This window comes from Mya arenaria, chromosome 7, assembly GCF_026914265.1.
Source record: "Mya arenaria isolate MELC-2E11 chromosome 7, ASM2691426v1".
Classification (NCBI taxonomy): Eukaryota; Metazoa; Mollusca; class Bivalvia; order Myida; family Myidae; genus Mya; species Mya arenaria.
This window is the reverse complement of record NC_069128.1, coordinates 51,042,256-51,063,159: the sequence shown is the minus strand read 5'-3', so window position 1 is coordinate 51,063,159 and position 20,904 is coordinate 51,042,256. Positions and strand designations below refer to the sequence as shown.

At 33.5% G+C, this 20,904-nt stretch overlaps 1 non-coding gene across 1 annotated transcript; it reads left to right on the top strand.

Moving 5' to 3' along the window:
- Window positions 1–13,176: 13,176 nt before the first annotated feature.
- Trnaa-ugc (transfer RNA alanine (anticodon UGC)) lies at window positions 13,177–13,248 on the top strand. The gene has a single exon. It is a non-coding gene; the product is annotated as a tRNA-Ala (tRNA).
- The last annotated feature ends 7,656 nt before the right edge of the window (window positions 13,249–20,904 follow it).

The following is a 20,904-nucleotide window of genomic DNA, read 5'->3' as shown; positions in this document are numbered from 1 at the left end:
TGGATTTTAACCATTCTTCTTAGTTTAAGACTGCATGTACGCGTGTTTTTATAGTAAGTTAATATTCAGTCATCTTACTGTCAGAGACCAGTCTGTTTCGATTTAAAATGTTTGTTTTCCAGATAAAGAGTAAATGCCACGCTAGTTTGTTGACACATTTTGAGGTGTGGGTGGGGTAAAAAAAATATCGGATCTATCTGTAAATTGTGTAAATTCTCCATGAAGCTCATTTTACGTACTACAACGGTTAACAGTTCAAAATACATTTGAACGAGGATATAAAATTTTATTTATGTTCGAACAGTTGTTTTTGTCTGTAATTTGTTTGGTATGAAAGCAAATGTTCGAACATACAGCTTCAAAGCTCAGTAAAATGTTTGATAAACGGGATAACCGGTAATAAACGGTAAGTTGTTAATTTCCAATTATATATTCATTTAAATTTATAAAATATTTCTTTCTTTTTTACCATAATTTACTGAAGTCCAATGTTTTGTTTTGATCAAGGCAAGTACATGTAACAACAAAGGAATTTTAAACTAGTTCTGAAAGTTAATATTTTCACTCCTTATTTTGCAGTGGACATATCAAATTGATATTTTCACTGTTGTTATTTCACTGTTAAACCACGATATTTCATCGTAAAGCATGAAAGAAATATGTTTATTCATTCAACTTTCTGAAAATGTGTGTTTAAGGTTTAAAACTGTTTTTAACGTCATAACAAAATGGAAATAATTGAAATACACGGTATATTTCTTCTTTTCTTTCTTAGTATTTTATACAATAATCATGGTATTATAAAATCAGTGTTATGTACTAAAAAGGACAAAACGTTCGAACAACAGTGCTCGTGTACAATTGCATATATGGATGGATATAATACAATTTCTTGCATTTTGAAAGACGGTAACCACAACTACAATTTATGTCTGACGGAGAACGCACAGATAATTGATCGGTTTGTTATACAAGGAAATGGATTTTATTTATTTCAAAATGAAAGTTTTCACGAAGTGTTTTCTTCAGTTGAAATGTTGGATATATCAAACAATGAAGACGACTTTGTCGTCACTTTTTCATTTCTGTCAATCTTTAGCAAGCTACACAGTCTACGTCTGTATAACTGTAATATAGTTGACATTGAATATGAAGCGTTCAAAGGAAGTCCTCATTTAGATGTTATCGACTTGGCAATGAACCGTAAATTGTCATTCGAACAAGTGACTAGTGGTTTAATGAACAACGAATTAAGCAATCTCAAAGTTTTAAATGTAAGTGGCATATACAACCGCGAAGATCGTCCGACCATTTCCATAGGGGAACACCAGCTTGGAAGTGTTAGATATCAGATGGACTAGGTTGAATCTAATAGAGGATTCGTTCCTTTACTTACCAAATCTCAAGGTACTGAATATGTCAGGCACATTTATTATCGGCTATACGAATTGTATTGCGGCTATAGTAAAACTCAGATACCTCGAAGTGATAATGGACCATTGGCCCGTTTTAGTGAGAGGACAGAAAAGTATTGTATCTGCCGACGATTCAAAGTTCTTGTATAAACGTTCTACTGACACATGCCCTCCTTTGGAATATATAAATGCAAGCACGGGTTGTATAAATGCGAAAGAAATGCGTACACTGCAACTGCAACTGCAATTCATTAACATGGATACCTTTTTCTGGGATTTTTCAAACCTCAAAGACAATAAACTGACAAATTTGGTTTTATCTGGAAGTAAGACATCTAAACAGGTCTGCCCGTTGATTTCAAACATTTGAAGCTACTGGACGCGTCCTATTTGGAATCAGCATATCCTGGACGACCAATTAGTATGTCCTCATTTGTTCAGGACATTCCTTTGCTTGAAATATTACCGGGACTGAAAATTGGGTTGTTCAATGATACTGAACTGGCTAGTTTTATATCAAGAAATACCAATTTAAGAATACTTGACATAACATATAATGGCATCACATTTATTCCACGAGATACATTTTGCTGGTAAACATTAATATTTTAGGAAATGGTGTTAAAACTTTTAATGTGGTTTTGTCAATGAATATACACTTACAATCAATAGATCTTGAAAACAATAAATTGAAAACACCCGGTTATCAGTTTTTGGAGTCTTTACAAATACTTAACAGTCTAACAATATTAGACGTATACTTGAAATCTAACTTGATTGAGTGCAGTTGTGGGATTTTACGGGCATCGCAGCTGTACAAAGTCAGAATGTCCCTAAAATGTGAAAAAAGTGGTAAGCTGTATGACCTCTCTTCGAGCAAGAATTCCACCAACAGTTTAGAAGAGTTGTGTCAATTTCAAATCGGGTCTGTTCAAAAGTTGTTAATGATTTTACCTGTCTATAACAATCTTGTACGAGAAAGTGGTATTGTGTAATGAGGAAACGGTGTATACGGCGGAAACTAACGTGTCCGGCTTCCTCACCACGAACAAAACACATGCACCTTGGCCAGGAATCACATCAGGTACGACTTGTTGAGGATGTGGTCGCACACCACTGCATATCTATTACGTGCATCTTAGAAGTTTACATCTCAAACCTATGTCTGTATAATGTGTATTTCTTCTACATTAAAATTGCGTAGGCATTCAATTAAGACCATTTATCTGAACACCTCCCTTGTTCGAGAATATAAATAAGCATTTGAACATTTCATCTTGATCTCAGCACGTCTGCTTTAACTTATTTCAAGAATGAAATTATTATCCACTTGCTTAAATTGGATATAAAAAAACCTTTGCTTTTACTTATACGATCAAAACATAGCATTTTTATTCATATCGGTATGATAACCTTATCATATTCGATATACCACTTTATTTATTGCATTGTAAACTGTGTTCCCATTATTTAACCCTTTCCACAGGCTTAATAACTTATGTCAACGTATTGTTTTGTATGTTTTTGCTAAGCGCAGACCAGATTAAACGAGAACAATTTATAACAAAAATCAACATGGCATAACTCTCAAAACAATGTATGCCTCCAAAATATACCAAAGTGTATAATCCATGTTACTAGTACATTTCCAAAGAAATGACCAAAATATGGAATAATGGTACATATTCATTGCTATCATAAAATGATGGCGCCGGAAGTTCCATTGAGTTTATTGGATAAGTACAACTTCACAGTGGGACCCAGGGGTCTAACACTGCATAAATAAAACTTTAAAAATGTGCGCAGAATATTAGAAATGAATAGCTGATACCATCATAAATCCAAAAGAAATTGTTTACCTTTGCTGAAGAATTGTTTTAATTTATTAAGGATGATAAATGTCCTGCTGTCAAATAAGAACTGTTTTGCAATTTGTTTGGAATTTTACCGAAGTTTTCCGCGTGTTATCAAGGAAATATCTTCAATTAATATAATGACGAACTTTATCTTTATTATGTTTTTTATAATTTCGGTTGATATAATCATGGATTATAACATCTGGAAATATAAAATAATACAATTTAATCAACCGCTGACACTAATTTGCCATCACGGACATTATTTGGTAATCTGCCCTCTTTCAAATTTATATTCTACATTAGTCAAGGGTGTCCCCTAAATCAAAAAGGCTCTTTACTGTTCAAACAATTTGTCCCCAAAATACTGATTAACACTATTATTGAACGGTCAATGTTGCAGCTGTTTGCATATATGTACTTATATACATGTAAATATATGTATAAAGTATTTTTTGCTTGTTTAATGTGGTGGTTGAATTCTGGTATTTTGTGACGGAATTCGAAATTTTAAAACATTATGTTTTAACCGCAGTTGATTAGACGTACATGTTCCATGTGACACAGCGAAAATGCTCAAAGTTCAACGGCGAAGAAACGAAAGGAAAAGGAGAATAAAATGCATGTTTACAAAATAACATTCAATACAAAAGTTAATACATTGTTCTTTAGAATTATAACATAAACATCAGTATTATTTAATCGAAGCAATTTATCTCCCAATCAGTCAGATGTGTTTGTTACAAATCCGAGTAAATTTTACAGTTATCAGTTCACCTAACCGTAATGACCATTTAGGAGTGTTGGAAGACCGAAAAAGAGTATTAATGAAACAGCTATTTCTAGTTTTTCAATTATCACGCTGTCATGTCCATGCCTTCTGTGGAACGTTTATTATCTAGGAAGCTATCCCAGTTTAACAAGTTCACGGTGTAGTTATTAATTCTCTTGTCCCTTGGGATCATTTAATACGACTTATTGACTCTTAAACATAGAATACCGCTTCAGCCAGAGTCAGTGAAAGCTAGTGATGTTGACAGTGCTACATATAACGTTGCTACTGTAGGGCGGTTTCTCTGAATAGACAAGGCTAAATCGGAGCAGTATTCAATATCGTTTTTCGTTGTCCATAAGCACGCTTAAGTCATTCCCCTCAGCCCCTTTGTCAGTTTTTTACAGTGTCAGTTATCTTTACAGTTTAAGCAAAACACTTAGAATTAAGTGAAATCTAAGGCTGTCGACTTATTTATGCTTCCGACGGGTCTTATAATCTAGTAAGAAAGTGAAAAAATATCTACTTTTAACACCTTCAAAACTATTGTTATTTTTACTGCTTAGCCTGTCCATGTAGTTTGTTTATAAATTTATAAATTTATTGATCTGGGGGTTTACTTTTAGGGTTTTGACATGAATGCCTCCATGTAGCAAATGTATAAAAGTACAACAAAATTTTCTTCATGAAGGTAAACGTTTTTAAAATAAGACAACACAAACTACTTATTGCATATAATAGGTTTGTTTTTATAAATAATGTCTGAAAAGACAACAAAAACAACGTTGCAATGCTATTTTATCTATTTCGAATTGCCAGGCAGTCTTTCAATTCACCAACAAGCGTTTGTCCAAGGAAGGCGTTTTTGATGGGCAAATGTGCGAGAATCTTGATTCCTTAGGTTCAAATCATTACTGTTCATCACATATTTTGAGCGTTTATTTATTACATTTATAGGTTCAAAATTCCCAAAATGTAATTATGACAAATGTTTTTCAAAATATAGTCGAAGCACATTTTTTATCTATATAAGAAAATCACACAGCCATCTGATCACAGCAATATATCGTATACCATAACGTATTTAACTGTGTTAGTAATACATGTTATTTATTTCCTTTAATTCCGTGGTTTCAAAAATGTTGCATAGGAGTCTCATAAATATTGACAGTTTCTTCTGCAAGTTATGCAAATATGGGAAATTTTGACCAGTATTATAATATCTCTTGGTAAATTGTTTTCTCTAATCCGCAGACACTTGAAAATTAAAACAAATAATATTTTAATACATTAAGTAAAATACAAATGTGGTCATATTATCATTGCCAAATCAACTCGATCGTCTTTGTAGATGGGCAAGTTGTCTTTTCACCTCATTCGTTTCATGGTTTTTGTCTAATCAATCATGTATTCGACTCGTCTTTTTTCTTCGCACTCCCCATTGCCCTCACTACATAATCCCACAAATCTGCACCATTGACATGAATCTAGTCATGTACGTCGTAGCGTAATAAACAGATATTACATGAACTAAACGAGCAGTCAAACATATTATTTCTTAAGCTTTGCGAAATATTTTGTAACGTGGTTTGGTTGTTATGCTCGTCTATAAAAGGATGTGGTTAACCGTCACATTCGATTTACTCTACTCAAAGCATTGACAATGTATTAATCATAACGAGCCAATAGTGGATGCAAAATCATTTTATATCTTTAATAGCGATATGAATATATTTGCGGTGACAACAGTATTGTGGTAAGGACATCGAGCTCTAGATAACATTGGTCTAGTCCCGGGTTTGATCATCGCACGTAATATTGTTGGTGATGTTGTTATTTTTGTTTATGTGATGGGGAATGACTGGAAGAAATTGTCCAATAAAAACTTGATCACTTATTTTTGGCTAGAATGAAATTATAACATTTGATCATCTTCACTCTTGTCTGAGAAGAACGGCGTTTTACAAATAATTGTTCAAATTTTGGTTAACACCCATTTAAATGGTTTTGTGTGTTCGGAAACACAAGCATAAGACACACAAGTCGTTCAATATTGAAGACTTTATTTCTTAAAAACAGTTGACATTTCCTTATAATTCAAGCTTATTACCCTCTTCAATTTATGGATTATGCTTTTCGCAGGACTTTTCGCGTTTAAAACATGCCAGCATGATAGAAACAATGCAAAGACCTGTGAACAAAGCCAAGTGCACTATACATTGTAAGGAAGTCTATATTGTCATATTTATCATTGTAATCAATTCAAACTGGATGGATGATGAAATAATTTGGGTTATTTGGTAATGGTTTATTTATCTCATCGTAATTAATCATGCAGAATATAAGCTGTATTTTTAGTTTTATTGTTATATTGTGGGTGTTTAAAATATCGCGGAAAAGTGTCCCTTTCTCATAAAATATGCAAAATGCAAAATAACTTTTTCATTGTGTAGATCGGTGCATATTGCATTATTTTACAACATGTGTGACAGCACATGTATTCAGAAAACATAAGCAGTCCTTATGGCAGCGTCATACATCGTAAAACGGCCCAATTCTTTAAGAATTATGTGCTTTTTTCCCTCAAACTCCACACACTCCAACCAGCACAACTGCGCTCATACCGCGAAAATGACATCCATTCCGCAACACATTTCTTTAATGAAAATATCATGCTGAGTTTACCGCGTCCATTTCTTAAAACGGCTAATGAATTTCTAAAATGTACTTTCTTTCTGTAGGACTACATTAAGTGTGGCAAATCATTAGGAGTGTTTAAGCTAAGATACTGACGGCGGGAAATCTTAAACAAATGTTGATTTATGCTCCAATATTATCAGGGTTTGTTTTTCATTTGAAGTCCAAGATTTTGTATAGCGTTAGAACAGCCATTCAACAAAAGGCTTAAAGATTAACTTACCTTAAAGTTTGTGTATGAATCCTTGTAGACGTGAGATTTTGTTGTCAGTTTTCTATATTTTCATTGACTGTACCGGCGTAGGTTTGCACCAGCTAAAACCAGATATTATTTTATATATCAATTTGTTTCTGAAATTTCAGTATCAAAGAGTAACGTAGATATAATATAAGTGTTTTCAGAAACATAACCGGGAAAAGATGGTGCCAAAACATGAGCGAAGCCCTTTATGGTGGGGCTGATGTCATTAGTTGGAGTTCTACACATAGTGACGTTATTTCACACTTCAATTGCTTATACATACATGTAATAGAAACGAGTGAATAGATGTGTTTTTTTCTTCCTGAAGATTTAACGATATATGTAAAATATCATAGTCTGTTTATCAACGCCAACAATTCAGCGGAGGCATCAACTACATACTGCCGTTAGGGCCATCGTCTATGAATGTGTTGATCTGAAACGCGATACTCGATCCAAGTGCTTGTGGATACCTTTTGACGCTTTTTTCAAGAAACGTATAAGACTGATATATTACAGATACAATAGCAGCATAGGCAACATATAGTCAATCAGAAAAGAGACCGCTATTTTAGTAGTAGTAGTAAAAGTGGTGGTTGCAGTAGTAGTAGTAGTAGTAGTAGTAGTAGTAGTATTAGTAGTAGTATTAGTAGTAGTATTAGTAGTAGTAGTAGTAGTAGTAGTAGTAGTAGTAGTAGTAGTAGTAGTAGTAGTAGTAGTAGTAGTAGTAGTGAATGGTAGAAGTGGTAGTTGAATTAGTAGAATTATCATTCATAAAAAAGACAGGTGCTGTTATCCGGTTTATATGACGTGGCGTCATTTCACTTCAGGATGTGTCATTCGCTCGAACGCTGTGCAATCTTTGTTTTCTTCTAACCGACTGGAGAGTTTAAGAGACGTTTCTTAAACGCCATTAAGTTGGTCGCTACTATGATCGTTCATTTACGATAATGGCAGATCGTAAAACTGCTCTGAAACGCACCCCTGCATTCGACATTTGTCACATGGAGGGCAAATTCTTCTTTGCGCATACGCGTAGAAAGGCGATAGTACGATGATGAAAACACGACAGGACGATGACGAAATCGCGACATCACGATGATGAAAACGCGATAGTACGATGATGAAAACGCGATAGTACGATGATGAAAACGCGATACGATAGTACGATGATGAAAACACGACAAAACGATGATGAAATCGCGACATCACGATGATAAAAAGGCGAAAGTACGATAATGAAAACGAGATAGTACGATGATTCGATGATACACTCAATCCGTTATTTAAATCTCTTTCTTTATTTTAGCCTATAAAGCATAGATACTATGTCTGTCTAATGGAGAGTTCTTTATCGAAGAACAGTGCAATTTTGGACTGCAAAATTAAGATACTATCAAAGAGCGTACTACTACAAATTAATTCAATCAAACCACCCAGGTCACAGATGACCATACACTGAAGAAATAGTATTTAAAGGCGGATAATACTACTAAAAAGATGCAGTAAGCTGTTATAAAATATATATTATATAGTGATACTGGTAATTGAAATTGGAAATCATTTCCACTAGTATTTCATGTTTAGCAAATCAGCAACGTCAGCTTTAACCAATGCTTAAAGCAAGTTAATTAATGTGCGACCATATGTTTTGTCACGAATCATATTTTCGGATTGTAATATCCTTAAAAGTGGCTTGATTTTATCAGTAGTGTCCCTGATGTTGTTTCTGCTGTTCTTATCATGAAAGTGTTTCATATCCTTTACAAATTTTGTTCCTGGTGTTCTATTCATCTTGTTATTCTATAAACTGAACGCATTCAACGTTTCAACTCTTTGAATTATTTGAGTGTTTACATATACTTTACACATTCTATTTCTGCTGTTGTAATCATCTGAGCCTTCCGAGTTATATACACAAGTCTTGCTGCTAATATTTTGAGTGCTTCTATAAAGTCTATTTTGTTTACGGTTTTTTAACAGTATAAGTAGATGTCCAATGTAAAGTGGATAAATAGAGCGTTATGACGTGTACAAACATTTCATTGTGCGTTCTTCAAAGAAATGATTATTTCCATAGATGCTGTTAGAGTTTGCTATAACAATATCAGGACATTCATAGGTTAAACATGTTTTAAGGAACTTACAAAAATTAACCTGACTTTGTTTTATTCATGACCCATTGCATTAGTATCAATACTTATGTGAAAAACAAACTACAGAAGCAAGCTCAGTAACCCCGTTTTATGGCACAGGGTATACTCAAAGACATATAACACAAAAATAAACAATTACAAAGCAGAAACATGGAACAATATCACAAAACTCCATAAAAAAAACAATACAAATTAAACAAGTTTTCAAAAATAGGTGTGCTTATCAAGGATTGTGAATATACCCCAACCAAAAAAAAAAAACAAAACAAAAAAAAAAAAAAAATAAATAAATCGAATTAATAAAATATTGTTCATATCATCATGTATTTAAGCATGGTTTGCCAAAAGATGGTATAGCTTATTAAAGAGGGTTCCTAAATTCGCTCAACTTTGCATGCATGAGATATTTGAGGAACAATTATCTTTACATCACGCCGTTTGCACTAAAATACAAATACAATAGAGATTTGCAGATTAAGAAAAGCCAGATACTCTTAAACAAGTCCTTTTTATATTTTTCTTTCAAATTAAATCAGGCAACAATCTAGTAAAAGTGTTTTCCAATTGTTATTGTGATTTGAAACAATTGCATGTATCCTATAGATATGTGCTTCAATTCTGATCGACCAGCCTTTTATGCTTATTAAAGAAGAGGTGTACGAGCTATTTACACGTTCTTCTCAGTCATAAATATAGTTACGCATACCCGTTCAGGAAGCGACTTGACACTTCATGTTCTTTTGTATGAAATTAATATATATAATTCATTACTATTAATCAATAATTAATATATAAATTTACTTTAAAATGCTTAGTTCACCTTTTTTGCCATCAATCACAGACAAAGTGTGTCTCAGAAATAAACGGATTTTGTCCGCAAAATATCGTGAGCAAATTTGAAGCTTTTTATAGTAGCAATTGCGTCTACCCACTGGTAACAGTTACTGGAAATAATTTCCACTAGTCGTCGTTTTTAGCAAATCAGCAACAATATGATCAATATTAATATGGGTAAATTCTAGGTTACTTATTGCGTGACCATACTTTAATATGTCACGTGTCTCATTTCCGGAATGTCATATCCTTTAAAGTGACAAAACTTGATTTCATTAAACCCCTGTATGTTCTTCTCTATAGATGTTGTTTCTGTTGTTCTAATTATTTGAGCGTTTCCATGGATTTCATATGGCTTGATTCGGAGAACGTGTGGGTGTATAATAACAAGTGTGCGATAAATAGTATTTCTGCCAAAGTATTTCTGACTAAAACACTGTCAGCCGTCAAAATAATACAATACCAAATTAAAATATATCAACACCTTAAATGAAGACGTAGATGCCAACGTGTAAAACATTTCAAATTGCGCACTTCAAAAACTTGATGTCTTTCTTTTGTTATAACGTTCATTCATCAGCTTACGTTGATAACATAATGTGTCATGATGTATTTGGATCTATTTCATACGTAAGAATAAATTATCCTGATATTAAGCTTCCCAATTCCTCTTTTCTAAATAGATGAAACCTAAAGTGACATGTCACTCACAGCTTGATTTAATAATATTTGCCAGAACCCGGCTGTTATTACATAGATAATACGGTATGGGGTTAATATTTGCCTAGAAAGGCCAATATTATTTTCCCACAGTAAGCATCATCGTGTTCATCCATCTAATTATGTTGTTGTGAGGCAAGGCCTCTGTTAAATAAGGCATCTGATTGCTTTTTGAAACTTTAATAGCTAAACAAAATCATGACGCATACCGTTAAGTAAAATCCTAGTTCCTTATACGCTATGCAATAACAAACCCATAATAATATTTATTAAAACTTATTCCGGAAACTTATCTATTTACGTTACAAAAATCGAAAACTATTTCACCGACAGAGTACTAGATCATTTATTTGACTAGTGGCATAGCCACACTTGTTTTTTATTGTTTTTGTTTTTTTGGAGTACACCTGATAGTTTATATTGCGATCGACCAAGCACTGGAGATCATAAATATGTACACGTATGAGCCGCGTCATGAGGAAAAATGCAATACTGACAAGACATTCGAGTGTTGTTTATAAATCTATGATCACACAGTTTTAAACCTTTTCTTTTATAAGACTGTGTGAGATGCTCATTGTTTCAAACAATGACTGCATCGTAATTTTTTTGCAGTAGGTGCTCTGAATTGTATTCCTCCCTCTGCAGATATAGTTGGTATCTCTAATCATTGAAGTACTTATAAGTTTATTATATTAATTTGTTTAACGCATTCTTTGATAAGATTTACCTTTTACGTTTTTTTTCTTTATTTAGGATTTTTAGAGATAAGAGTAAGGTTTGTGCACGTAAACTGGTTTAAACCCCCAGTAAATTTACAATTTACCGACCGTTCCAAGGCGGCACCAATCAATCCTTGATAATCATACCTTGTTTGTTTATATAATATGTATGCACTGTGCTGTTTGTGGAGTTTTGTGCTGTTCTTCCATGTTTCTGACTTTTTGCTTTTGTGTTCTATGTCGTTGGCGTTTACCCAGTGCCATTAAACCGGGTTAATGTTTAAACTTTTTGCTACTGATCTTGTTTCTGTAGTTTTTTCCCATAAGTATAGAGACTTTTGATAAGTGTACTAGTTCAAACTCCAATTTAACTCGTGTTCAAGTTTACTGGAGTTTCACTGACCGATCGGCGGTAATCCCATTACTTTTTCAATAAAGCTATTTTTTGCGTGAACGGTCGTTTTGTGATGTTTGTACCTCAGGTGTTCATCCGGTGTCATTCTGGCCCTATCCTTTTGGGTAAACAGCGTTTGTATTTGACTATTTGACTAATGAACCTGTCATTATAGTTTTCGCTGTTTTATAATTGTATTGTTTTATTGCACTAATAAATATGATAAATGCAGATAGTTTTACATTTGGAAGATGTTATACTAGTATAACAAAATGATTTGTCTTACTTTATATAGTCTATTCAAAGGCGATTTCGAAACTTGTCTGACCAGATATTGTTCATCATAGTGTTTTAAGAGTTGTTGTTCTAAATCGTTGTGTCTTGTTTTGTGGGTGTTTGGCCCTGAGTATTGTGCCTTTAAACAAGATGTTTGTTATTTAAGTGTTTAGCAATTCGGCTTTTACATGACAATTCTCTTGTTTTTTCCATGAATATTTATTGCTAAACGTATGTATGAAGAACAAAATGAGGATATGATTGTTATTGCAATTGGCAGGTCGGAGATTGGATTTGTAATAAACCGTGAAATTCTGACCTCTTTACATTTTCGTTTAGCATTCGGTATAGTGGAATGCATTTCCGGTATGATAAGTGGGTTGTGTAGGGTCTATATCGATATATCGTGTCCATCTTTTAAGAAATGCTATTTTTGAAACAAACATTTCTTAATACTTTGTTGTACATAAATTTAGTTTTGTGAGTACCTTTTAAATAACAAAAATTGAAACCTGTAATTTTGTTATTCTGATTTCAATTTGATTGTAAAATTCTCGTGTACTTTCTTCTCTTTGTCATTGCGAGTTTGAACCGTATTTGATTGATATTCGATGGTTAATTAAATGAGTTTATTCAGTCTTTCAGTATTTAAAAAGCATTGAAGCGAAGCAAAGACCTAAGTGACGACTTTACTTGTTTTAAAATAAAAAAAATAAATAATAACTATGTTAATGCTTCCTGCGAAATGTCTTTCAAGTAGCCAGCGCGCATGTGCGAACCGTTTAACAAACTAATTGATAAAACCAAATATTGGCTAAATGCAGCATTTACAGCCAGTTTCGTTAGAAACTTTATTTTATCAGAATCAATCCGAAAATTATATTGGCGTAGACATGAACGTGGAAGTTGATGCAAATAAAATATATTGGCGTTATAGAATTATATTGTTGGCGACATCACATAGAAAAAGAACAACCTCCCGATCTGACATCAGAATCATGACTTTTTTGTGGATCACTTGCATATTTATATGTAAGAAAAAGAATCCTGCTAAAGTAAAACTTGGATGTTTCTTTCGCTATTGAGGTAAATGGGGGATGTGGCTCAGTGGTAGAGCGTTCGCTTTGCATGTGAAAGGCCCCGGGTTCGATCCACGGCATCTCCATATCATTTTATTTGATTAACTCCGTTGACTTCAATGAGGCATTACTATAAACATACAATCTCCATATCGTCGGTTCCGTGGTGTAGTGGTTATTACGCAAGCTTTAAACACTAGAGGCCCTGTGTTCGGGCAAAATCGGAACCATACTTATATACCAAACAAATAAAGTAAAGAGTTTGAGGACAATGTGTTTAACCAGTTAATTATTTAGTTAGCGGTGTCGATTTTTTTTACATTATATAAACGTAAAATCAAATCAAAAGTGGGAGGGCGCAAAGATCAGAGTTTATCTGAGAAAAATTAACACGCTCTGCTTTGTTTCGTTTCGAAATATTTAATCCATGAACATACCTGCCAAACCTTACAGTACAGCCAAAGAGTTATTCACTTGCAATACAAAACAAATCCGTACAAATCCCGAGTATGTGTATAATTTAAATTCTAATATAAATCACAGAAGCTTTGACAACTACAGCGACAATACCAATAGTTAAAACTTGTTAGCAAATTCACTGTTTCAATGCATACGGCTCGGACACAAAAGTACTGAACGATCGATACAAATACCAGACAGACAACACATACAATGTACAAACAAGTTGTAATGCCCAATACACATCAAACTAGTCACCTAAAACACCACAGGCAAACCGGTAAAGATAATCGATTGTTATAAAATCATATTGAGGTTACCGCCGCTATGGAACCTATACTAATTATATTTCATTATCGTTGTAATATGTTATTGTCCATACATATTTGATAACAAGCATCAAAATGCAGTGTCATCAATGCTGGTCTCAATTTTATTAAGGGAAAGGCATTACACTCTTATTATGTGCAAACCGAATGTCTCAGATGTTCTTAGCAAAGTCTTATATTTTATTTTGAGAATCATTAAATCATATCAAATTACAAGAATGTCCAGAAAAACACTGTTGGCGAAGATTGAGGAAAACAGGTTACCAATTAATGATGAATAAGCAGTTTATTTCAGTTCTTTCGATAAGTGTATCCTGCTTATTGTTATTTGGTACGTCTTTGCCTATGGTATATCAAGGGATTGCATTTTCATTGCCATTTTTAGTGTATTACATTTTGCAGAATGCCTAGAGATTGTGAGACATGTCGTCTTCATCTGATTTACGACGGCTACAGTTAAATCTAAAGAGATCAAAACAAGAAAAAAAAATTCAAATCAAATGTTGCAATACGAAAATGAAGAAGTTCCATCAAAAAGCAATACCTCATCAATCTGAATCAAATGAGACTATTGTGATAGTACGAGATCAGTTTCAAAATATATTTAAACGTATTATCTGACGATAACACATTTGAATGTGTGAACAAGCACCGCACTGAACTCTTCAAAAGCATTTTAGAGTAATGTCAATTCAAACATTTATCCCGTTATAAATAATCCCAATTCGATACATTGATTGTTGACATATTTTACCATTTAATTAAAAACTAAAAAACATGCGGCATTCAATGGACTGGTCAACACGAAAAATATGCAGGTTTAATAATAAAAGGCGAACGAAAGCACTTTTGGCACTCAAGTTTAAATCGATTGACTATTGTAAGACGTTTCGAGTTTCTGAAATTGGGGATTACTGACAAATACGCTGTGATAGGTAAACATTTTCTCTCCACGCATGTCAGAAAGTATGTACATTGTTATCCGTAACATTAATTTGGGCTGTAAATTGAGGTCGTTAGGTTATGTGCTTTAAAATAAAGTAATACATATATTACTAATACGAAGTATCAGGTGGGAACTGTTTAACCATTACCGGTAGTCTTTGTTTTTTTAACAGACCTTAAATGTCAGCAAACATTCAAAGAATAGGCGACACACAAAGAACCTTAACTGTTTTTTGCAAGGACAACTGGTTATTTACTTATTTATATAATTCAAAGTGGTGGACGTCTTTCTATCTGAATAATTACCCTAATGTACATGTATTCGCTATTCATTTTTGTCTCGAATCAAGCTTTGCACATAAAACTCAATACGTTTTCATATTGAAGCACATATTTAATAGATAATTGCAACATATAAAACACATAGTGCTGGCACGATAATGGGAATCCATTTGCTCCAACAGCTGACAGGTTGGCGAAAATCACCACTGGAGTGTGAATTGAAACGATAGTTTTTAAGAGGTTTCACATCACGAATTATTACTAAATTAAAATTGATTATCCTTGGTGTCAGGTTTTCCAAAGGGAAAAAACCAAACGCAGTATTTCGTTTTCTTTACCGCCAGTGATTTTGAAACTGCATCGGTTACAAAGACTGTAAATACAATTTTATTTTATTTTATTTTACTTCGGCTTGTGAATGATTTGCTTGATGAGATGGAACATCAGGAGGTTACGGCACTAATAGCTATAGACCTTAGTGCGGCGTTCGACACGGTCGACCACGACATTCTCGTCCATGTATTGACCAACCAGTATGGAGTTTGTGGATCAGCGCTGGAATGGGTGTATTCGTACCTGCGACCACGTGGCTGCTGCGTGAAGGTGAATCAAATTTCTTCATCTCAGCGCCATCTTACATGTAGTGTCCCGCAAGAAAGTTGTTTGGGTCATTGGCTCTATTTGACCTATGCTGGGACTCTATTTGACATTGTGCCCCCGTCCATTTCCGTGTTTGGGTTTGCGGACGACCATACAGCGAACGTTCGTTTGAAACCAACAACAATCGCAGAAGAGGCTGCAATTCAGGAACTTCAAGGCTGTGCTATTGTCATAAACGACTGGATGAACAATAACAAACTAAAAATGAATGCATCCAAAACAGAATTTATCATGTTTGGTAGTCGCCCGCAGTTGGATAAATGTAACACCAAAGAAATTGAAATATGCGGTGATAACATCAAATTGCAGAATTATATCAGACATTTGGGTGCTTTTCTGGATGCCACACTTAATTTCAAAGAGGATATCAAAAGAAAGTGTAAAACTGCTATGTTGAACTATTTTAAGATAAAAACTATCCGTAAGTTTCTAACTAAAGAAGCAACTGAGATCTTAGTTCTGTCATTAGTAATTTCACACTTGGATTATTGTAACGTCATTCTGCATGGTGTCGCTCAGTGTGAACTACATAAATTACAACGCATCCAGAATATGTGTGCCAAACTTGTTCTCAACCGCTTTAGGTGTGATAGTTCAAAACAGGCATTATATGACCTGCACTGGTTACCCATAAAGGCAAGAATTAATTTTAAGATCCTCACTTATATGTATAACTGTTCCGTTGGAAATGCTCCTCAATACCTTATTGAACTTTTGTCTGGAAAAAATTCAAAACGCACACTACGATCCTCGGAATCATCAATAGGATGCTATGTTGTGCTTTAAATAAGAAAAAGACCTTCAGTGACAGAAGTTTTAGAACTATTGGCCCTAAGCTTTGAAATGAACTGCTTCTGAGCCTTAGACAAAGTGATTCAGTAAACATATTCAAGAAACATTTAAAAACCCATCTTTTCAGAGATTATTATGCATTGTTTTAAAATGTATACCCATAAACTATTTACCAATATATTGCCGAGCTGTTGTCTGTTTATACGATGGTGAACACCCATCATGTTGTAAATAATTTATATACTATTCATTGAACTATGTATGTTGTTTACAGTGTGCTAATATTTGTTAATTTTTTTCCATTGATTACTGGTTATTTAATTATTGTGTCTGTATTGCTGTATTGCTTTTATTATCTTATAATTCATTATTGTACAACGCCATTGAATATGTATTCATATGTAGAAATAGGCGTTTAAGAAAATAAACAAGTTTCAAGTTTCAAGTTTCAATTTTATCCATAACTACTTTCACTTTCAACTCAATCCATCATTCATCTAGTATATACGCGCTTGAGTCCTAATTTACAAGAACATCATTTAATGGATTGCTTTGTAACATCTACGTGCGTTTAAAATAATTGAATATGGATTTAAATATGACGGTATAGTTCAATGTTACGCATCGTTATGCAATAAACATTAGCTTGTTGAAGCATAACTACGAATATTAAAAATATGTTTATAGATTCAACTTTCTGAAAATATGTGTTTAAGGTTTAAAACTGTTTAAAACTTCATAACAAAATGAAAATAATTGAAATACATAGTATTATTCTTTTTTTCTTTCTCAGTGTTTTAAACAATACTCATGGAATTATAAAATCAGTGTTATGTATTAAAAAGGACAAAACGTTCGAACAACAGTGCTCGTGTACATTTGCATATATAGATGGATATAATACAATTTCTTGCATTTTGAAAGACGGTAACCACAACCACAATTTATGTCTGACGGAGAACGCACAGATAATTGATCGGCTTGTTATACAAGGAAATGGATTTTATTTATTTCAAAATAAAAGTTTTTACGAATTGTTTTCTTCAGTTGAAATGTTGGATATTTCAAACAATGAAGACGACTTTGTCCTCACTATTTCATTTCTGTCAATCTTTAGCAAGCTACACAGTCTACGTCTTTATAACTGTAATATAGTAGACATTGAATATGAAGCGTTCAAAGGAAGTCCTCATTTAGAGGTTATCGACTTGGCAATGAACAGTAGATTGTCATTCGACCAAGTGACTAGTGGTTTAATGAACAACGAATTAAGAAATCTCAAAGTTTTAAATGTAAGCGGCATATACAACCTCGAAGGTCGTCCGACCGTTTCCATAGGGGCACACTTTTTCAGAAACCTTGCGAATACCAGCTTGGAAGTGTTCGATATCAGTTGGACTAGGTTGAATCTAATAGAAGATTCGTTCCTGCACTTACCTAATCTCAAGGTACTGAATATGTCAGGGACATTTATTATCGGCTATACGAATTGTATTGTGGCTTTAATAAAACTCAAATATCTTGAAGTTATAACAATGGACCATTGGCCCGTTTTAGTGAGAGGACAAGAAAGTATTGTATCTACCGTCGATTCAAAGTTCTTGTTTAAACGTTCTACTGATACATGCCCTCCTTTGGAGTATATAAATGCAAGCACGGGTTGTATAAATGCGAAAGAAATTCGTACACTGCAACTGCGATTCATTAACATGGATACCTTTTTCTGGGATTTTTCGAACCTCACCTGTTTCGACAATGACAATAAACTGACAAATTTGGTTTTATCTGGAAGTAAGACATTTAAACAGGTAGGCCCGTTAGTTGGTTTCAAACATTTGAAGCTACTGGACGCGTCCTATTTGGAATCAGCATATCCTGGACCAACTATTATGTCCTCATTTGTTCAGGACATTCCTTTGCTTGAAATATTACTTTTACCGGGACTGAAAATTGGGTTATTCAATAATACTGAACTGGCTAGTTTTTTATCAAGAAATACCAATTTAAGAATACTGGACATAGCATATAATGGCATTACAGTTATTCCACGAGATACATTTAAACAAAACATTTTGCTGGAACACATCAATATTTCAGGAAATAGTCTTACAACTTTTGAAGTGAATTTGGCAATGAATATACACTTACAATCAATAGATCTTGAAAACAATAAATTGAAAACACTCGGTTATCAGTTTTTGGAGTCTTTACAAATACTTAACAGTCTAACAATAGTAGACGTATACTTGAAATCCAACTTAATTGAGTGCAGTTGTGAGATGTTACGGGCATCGCAGCTGTACAATGTCAGAATGTCCCTAAAATGTGAACAAAGTGGTAAGCTGTATGACCTCTCTTCGAGCAAGAATTCCTCCAACAGTTTAGAAGAGTTGTGTCAATCGAAAATCGGGTCTGCTCAAAAGTTGTTAATTATTTTATCTGTCATCGGAGGTTCTTTTGTAATAGTTTGTGTTGTTTTAATTCGTTGTTATTTCCGTCGAAGAAAGAATGACAATTTACAAAACAAGGAAATGTTTATCGTTAACTACAACCGCAACGAAAAGCCCAAATATATTGTTTTCTTTTCATATTGTTCAGATGATGAGAATATTGTGATAGGAACCTTTTATGATATAATGAAATTCACACTCTCCAAACAGTTCGAGCATGAAGGACAAGAAGACTCTTTAATTTTACTCGGCGACAGACATTTCAAAATTGGTGAATTTCTTGATGACTGTATTGTTGAAGCTGTAAAAAAATGTTATGTTGTTGTGTGCTTTATCTCAGATTCATTCATCAAGAGTGAATGGTGCAAAAAGGAACTTCACTATGCAAATCTTGGCCAGGTACCAATTATTCCCGTGTATCTGGAAAGATGTAACACAGACGCTATGACGGGAATACTGAAATATATATTTAATACTCGGGCACGACTTTGCTGGTTTGACAAATCCGAACCGGAATATAACGCCCAAAGTGTAAATTACCCTCCGAAAACGATCGGAAATCATGCTGAACGTATACAACAAACGGCGGAGGCAAGCCATAGTGAGAAACAATGCAAAGAATTAACAGTTCACCAACAAGAAATTATTTTTAAATTATGCGATAGAATAGCTGAACACGTAGAAAAATGTTCAAGAGCTATTGCCAGAGGCAACACACATTGACATACTCAACAATGAATTTACGTCTCGACGACATGTATTTGTTTTTATACTACATGTATGTTATAGAATAGCAAAACATATATAAAAATGTATATTTAAATTCTTTTTTTTATTTATTTATTTTTATCTTAAATATGAAAGGAAATGCAAAATCAAGTAAGGATTTTTTTTCTTTAAAGTAGTATTACTGGCAGAGTAGAACACAGCTTATTGCAAGACGGGACTGATATTGAAATGCATTAATAAAAACCTGGAGAGGTGCATGAATCTAAAATGACTTTTTTTAAAAAGATAATAAAATAATACATAGCTGAATATGTTAAACTAATGGAAATCTTTACAGCTACTTATCTGTATCTTTTAGTGGTAATTGATAAAATAATATTGTTCGACATCCTCAGATTATTTTGAGAAGTAGTATGTATTTAATTGAATCCAAACATTTGAATTAGAAATGTATTACATATGGGCTTTAAACAATATAATGAAATAAAATCAACCATAAACAATATTTGTCCAAAACATTGTATATAAAATTAGCAAAAACAGTTGTAGTTGTTTTTGTTTAAATCTCGTAATGGGACATAACCGCTAAAGTAGTTAAAAGTGTGATTTCTGCATACCGAAAATGAGCCGTTTGACATCAACATGTGATTAATGCATACCGAAATTGAGCTGTCTGACATCAACATGTGACTACTGCATACCGGCAATGATCTGTTCGACCGACATCAACTTCTGTTTAAAATTAACACAAGTTATACACTATCTCTCTGATTCATTTAATGACTTAATGATAGGTATTGCAGGACAAGAACGTTTTTATTAGTTTCAATAAGGGATATTACTTAAGTAATAGTGGAATCACATCTTGTGATTTGTCTCTTATATAAGATGTTGTACCAATAATTATTAAAAAAATAACTTCTAACAATATTTTAAGTTATTACAAACGATTACCAACGACGATTAAGCGACGCTACGGGACTGGATGCGTTTTAGGCACCCTGATATATTTATTCAATTTGCTTTAAACATAGTGCTTTATGATTTACTTAACAGACATATTTCATCTTCTTTCATCTTGTTCGCATGCGTGCAT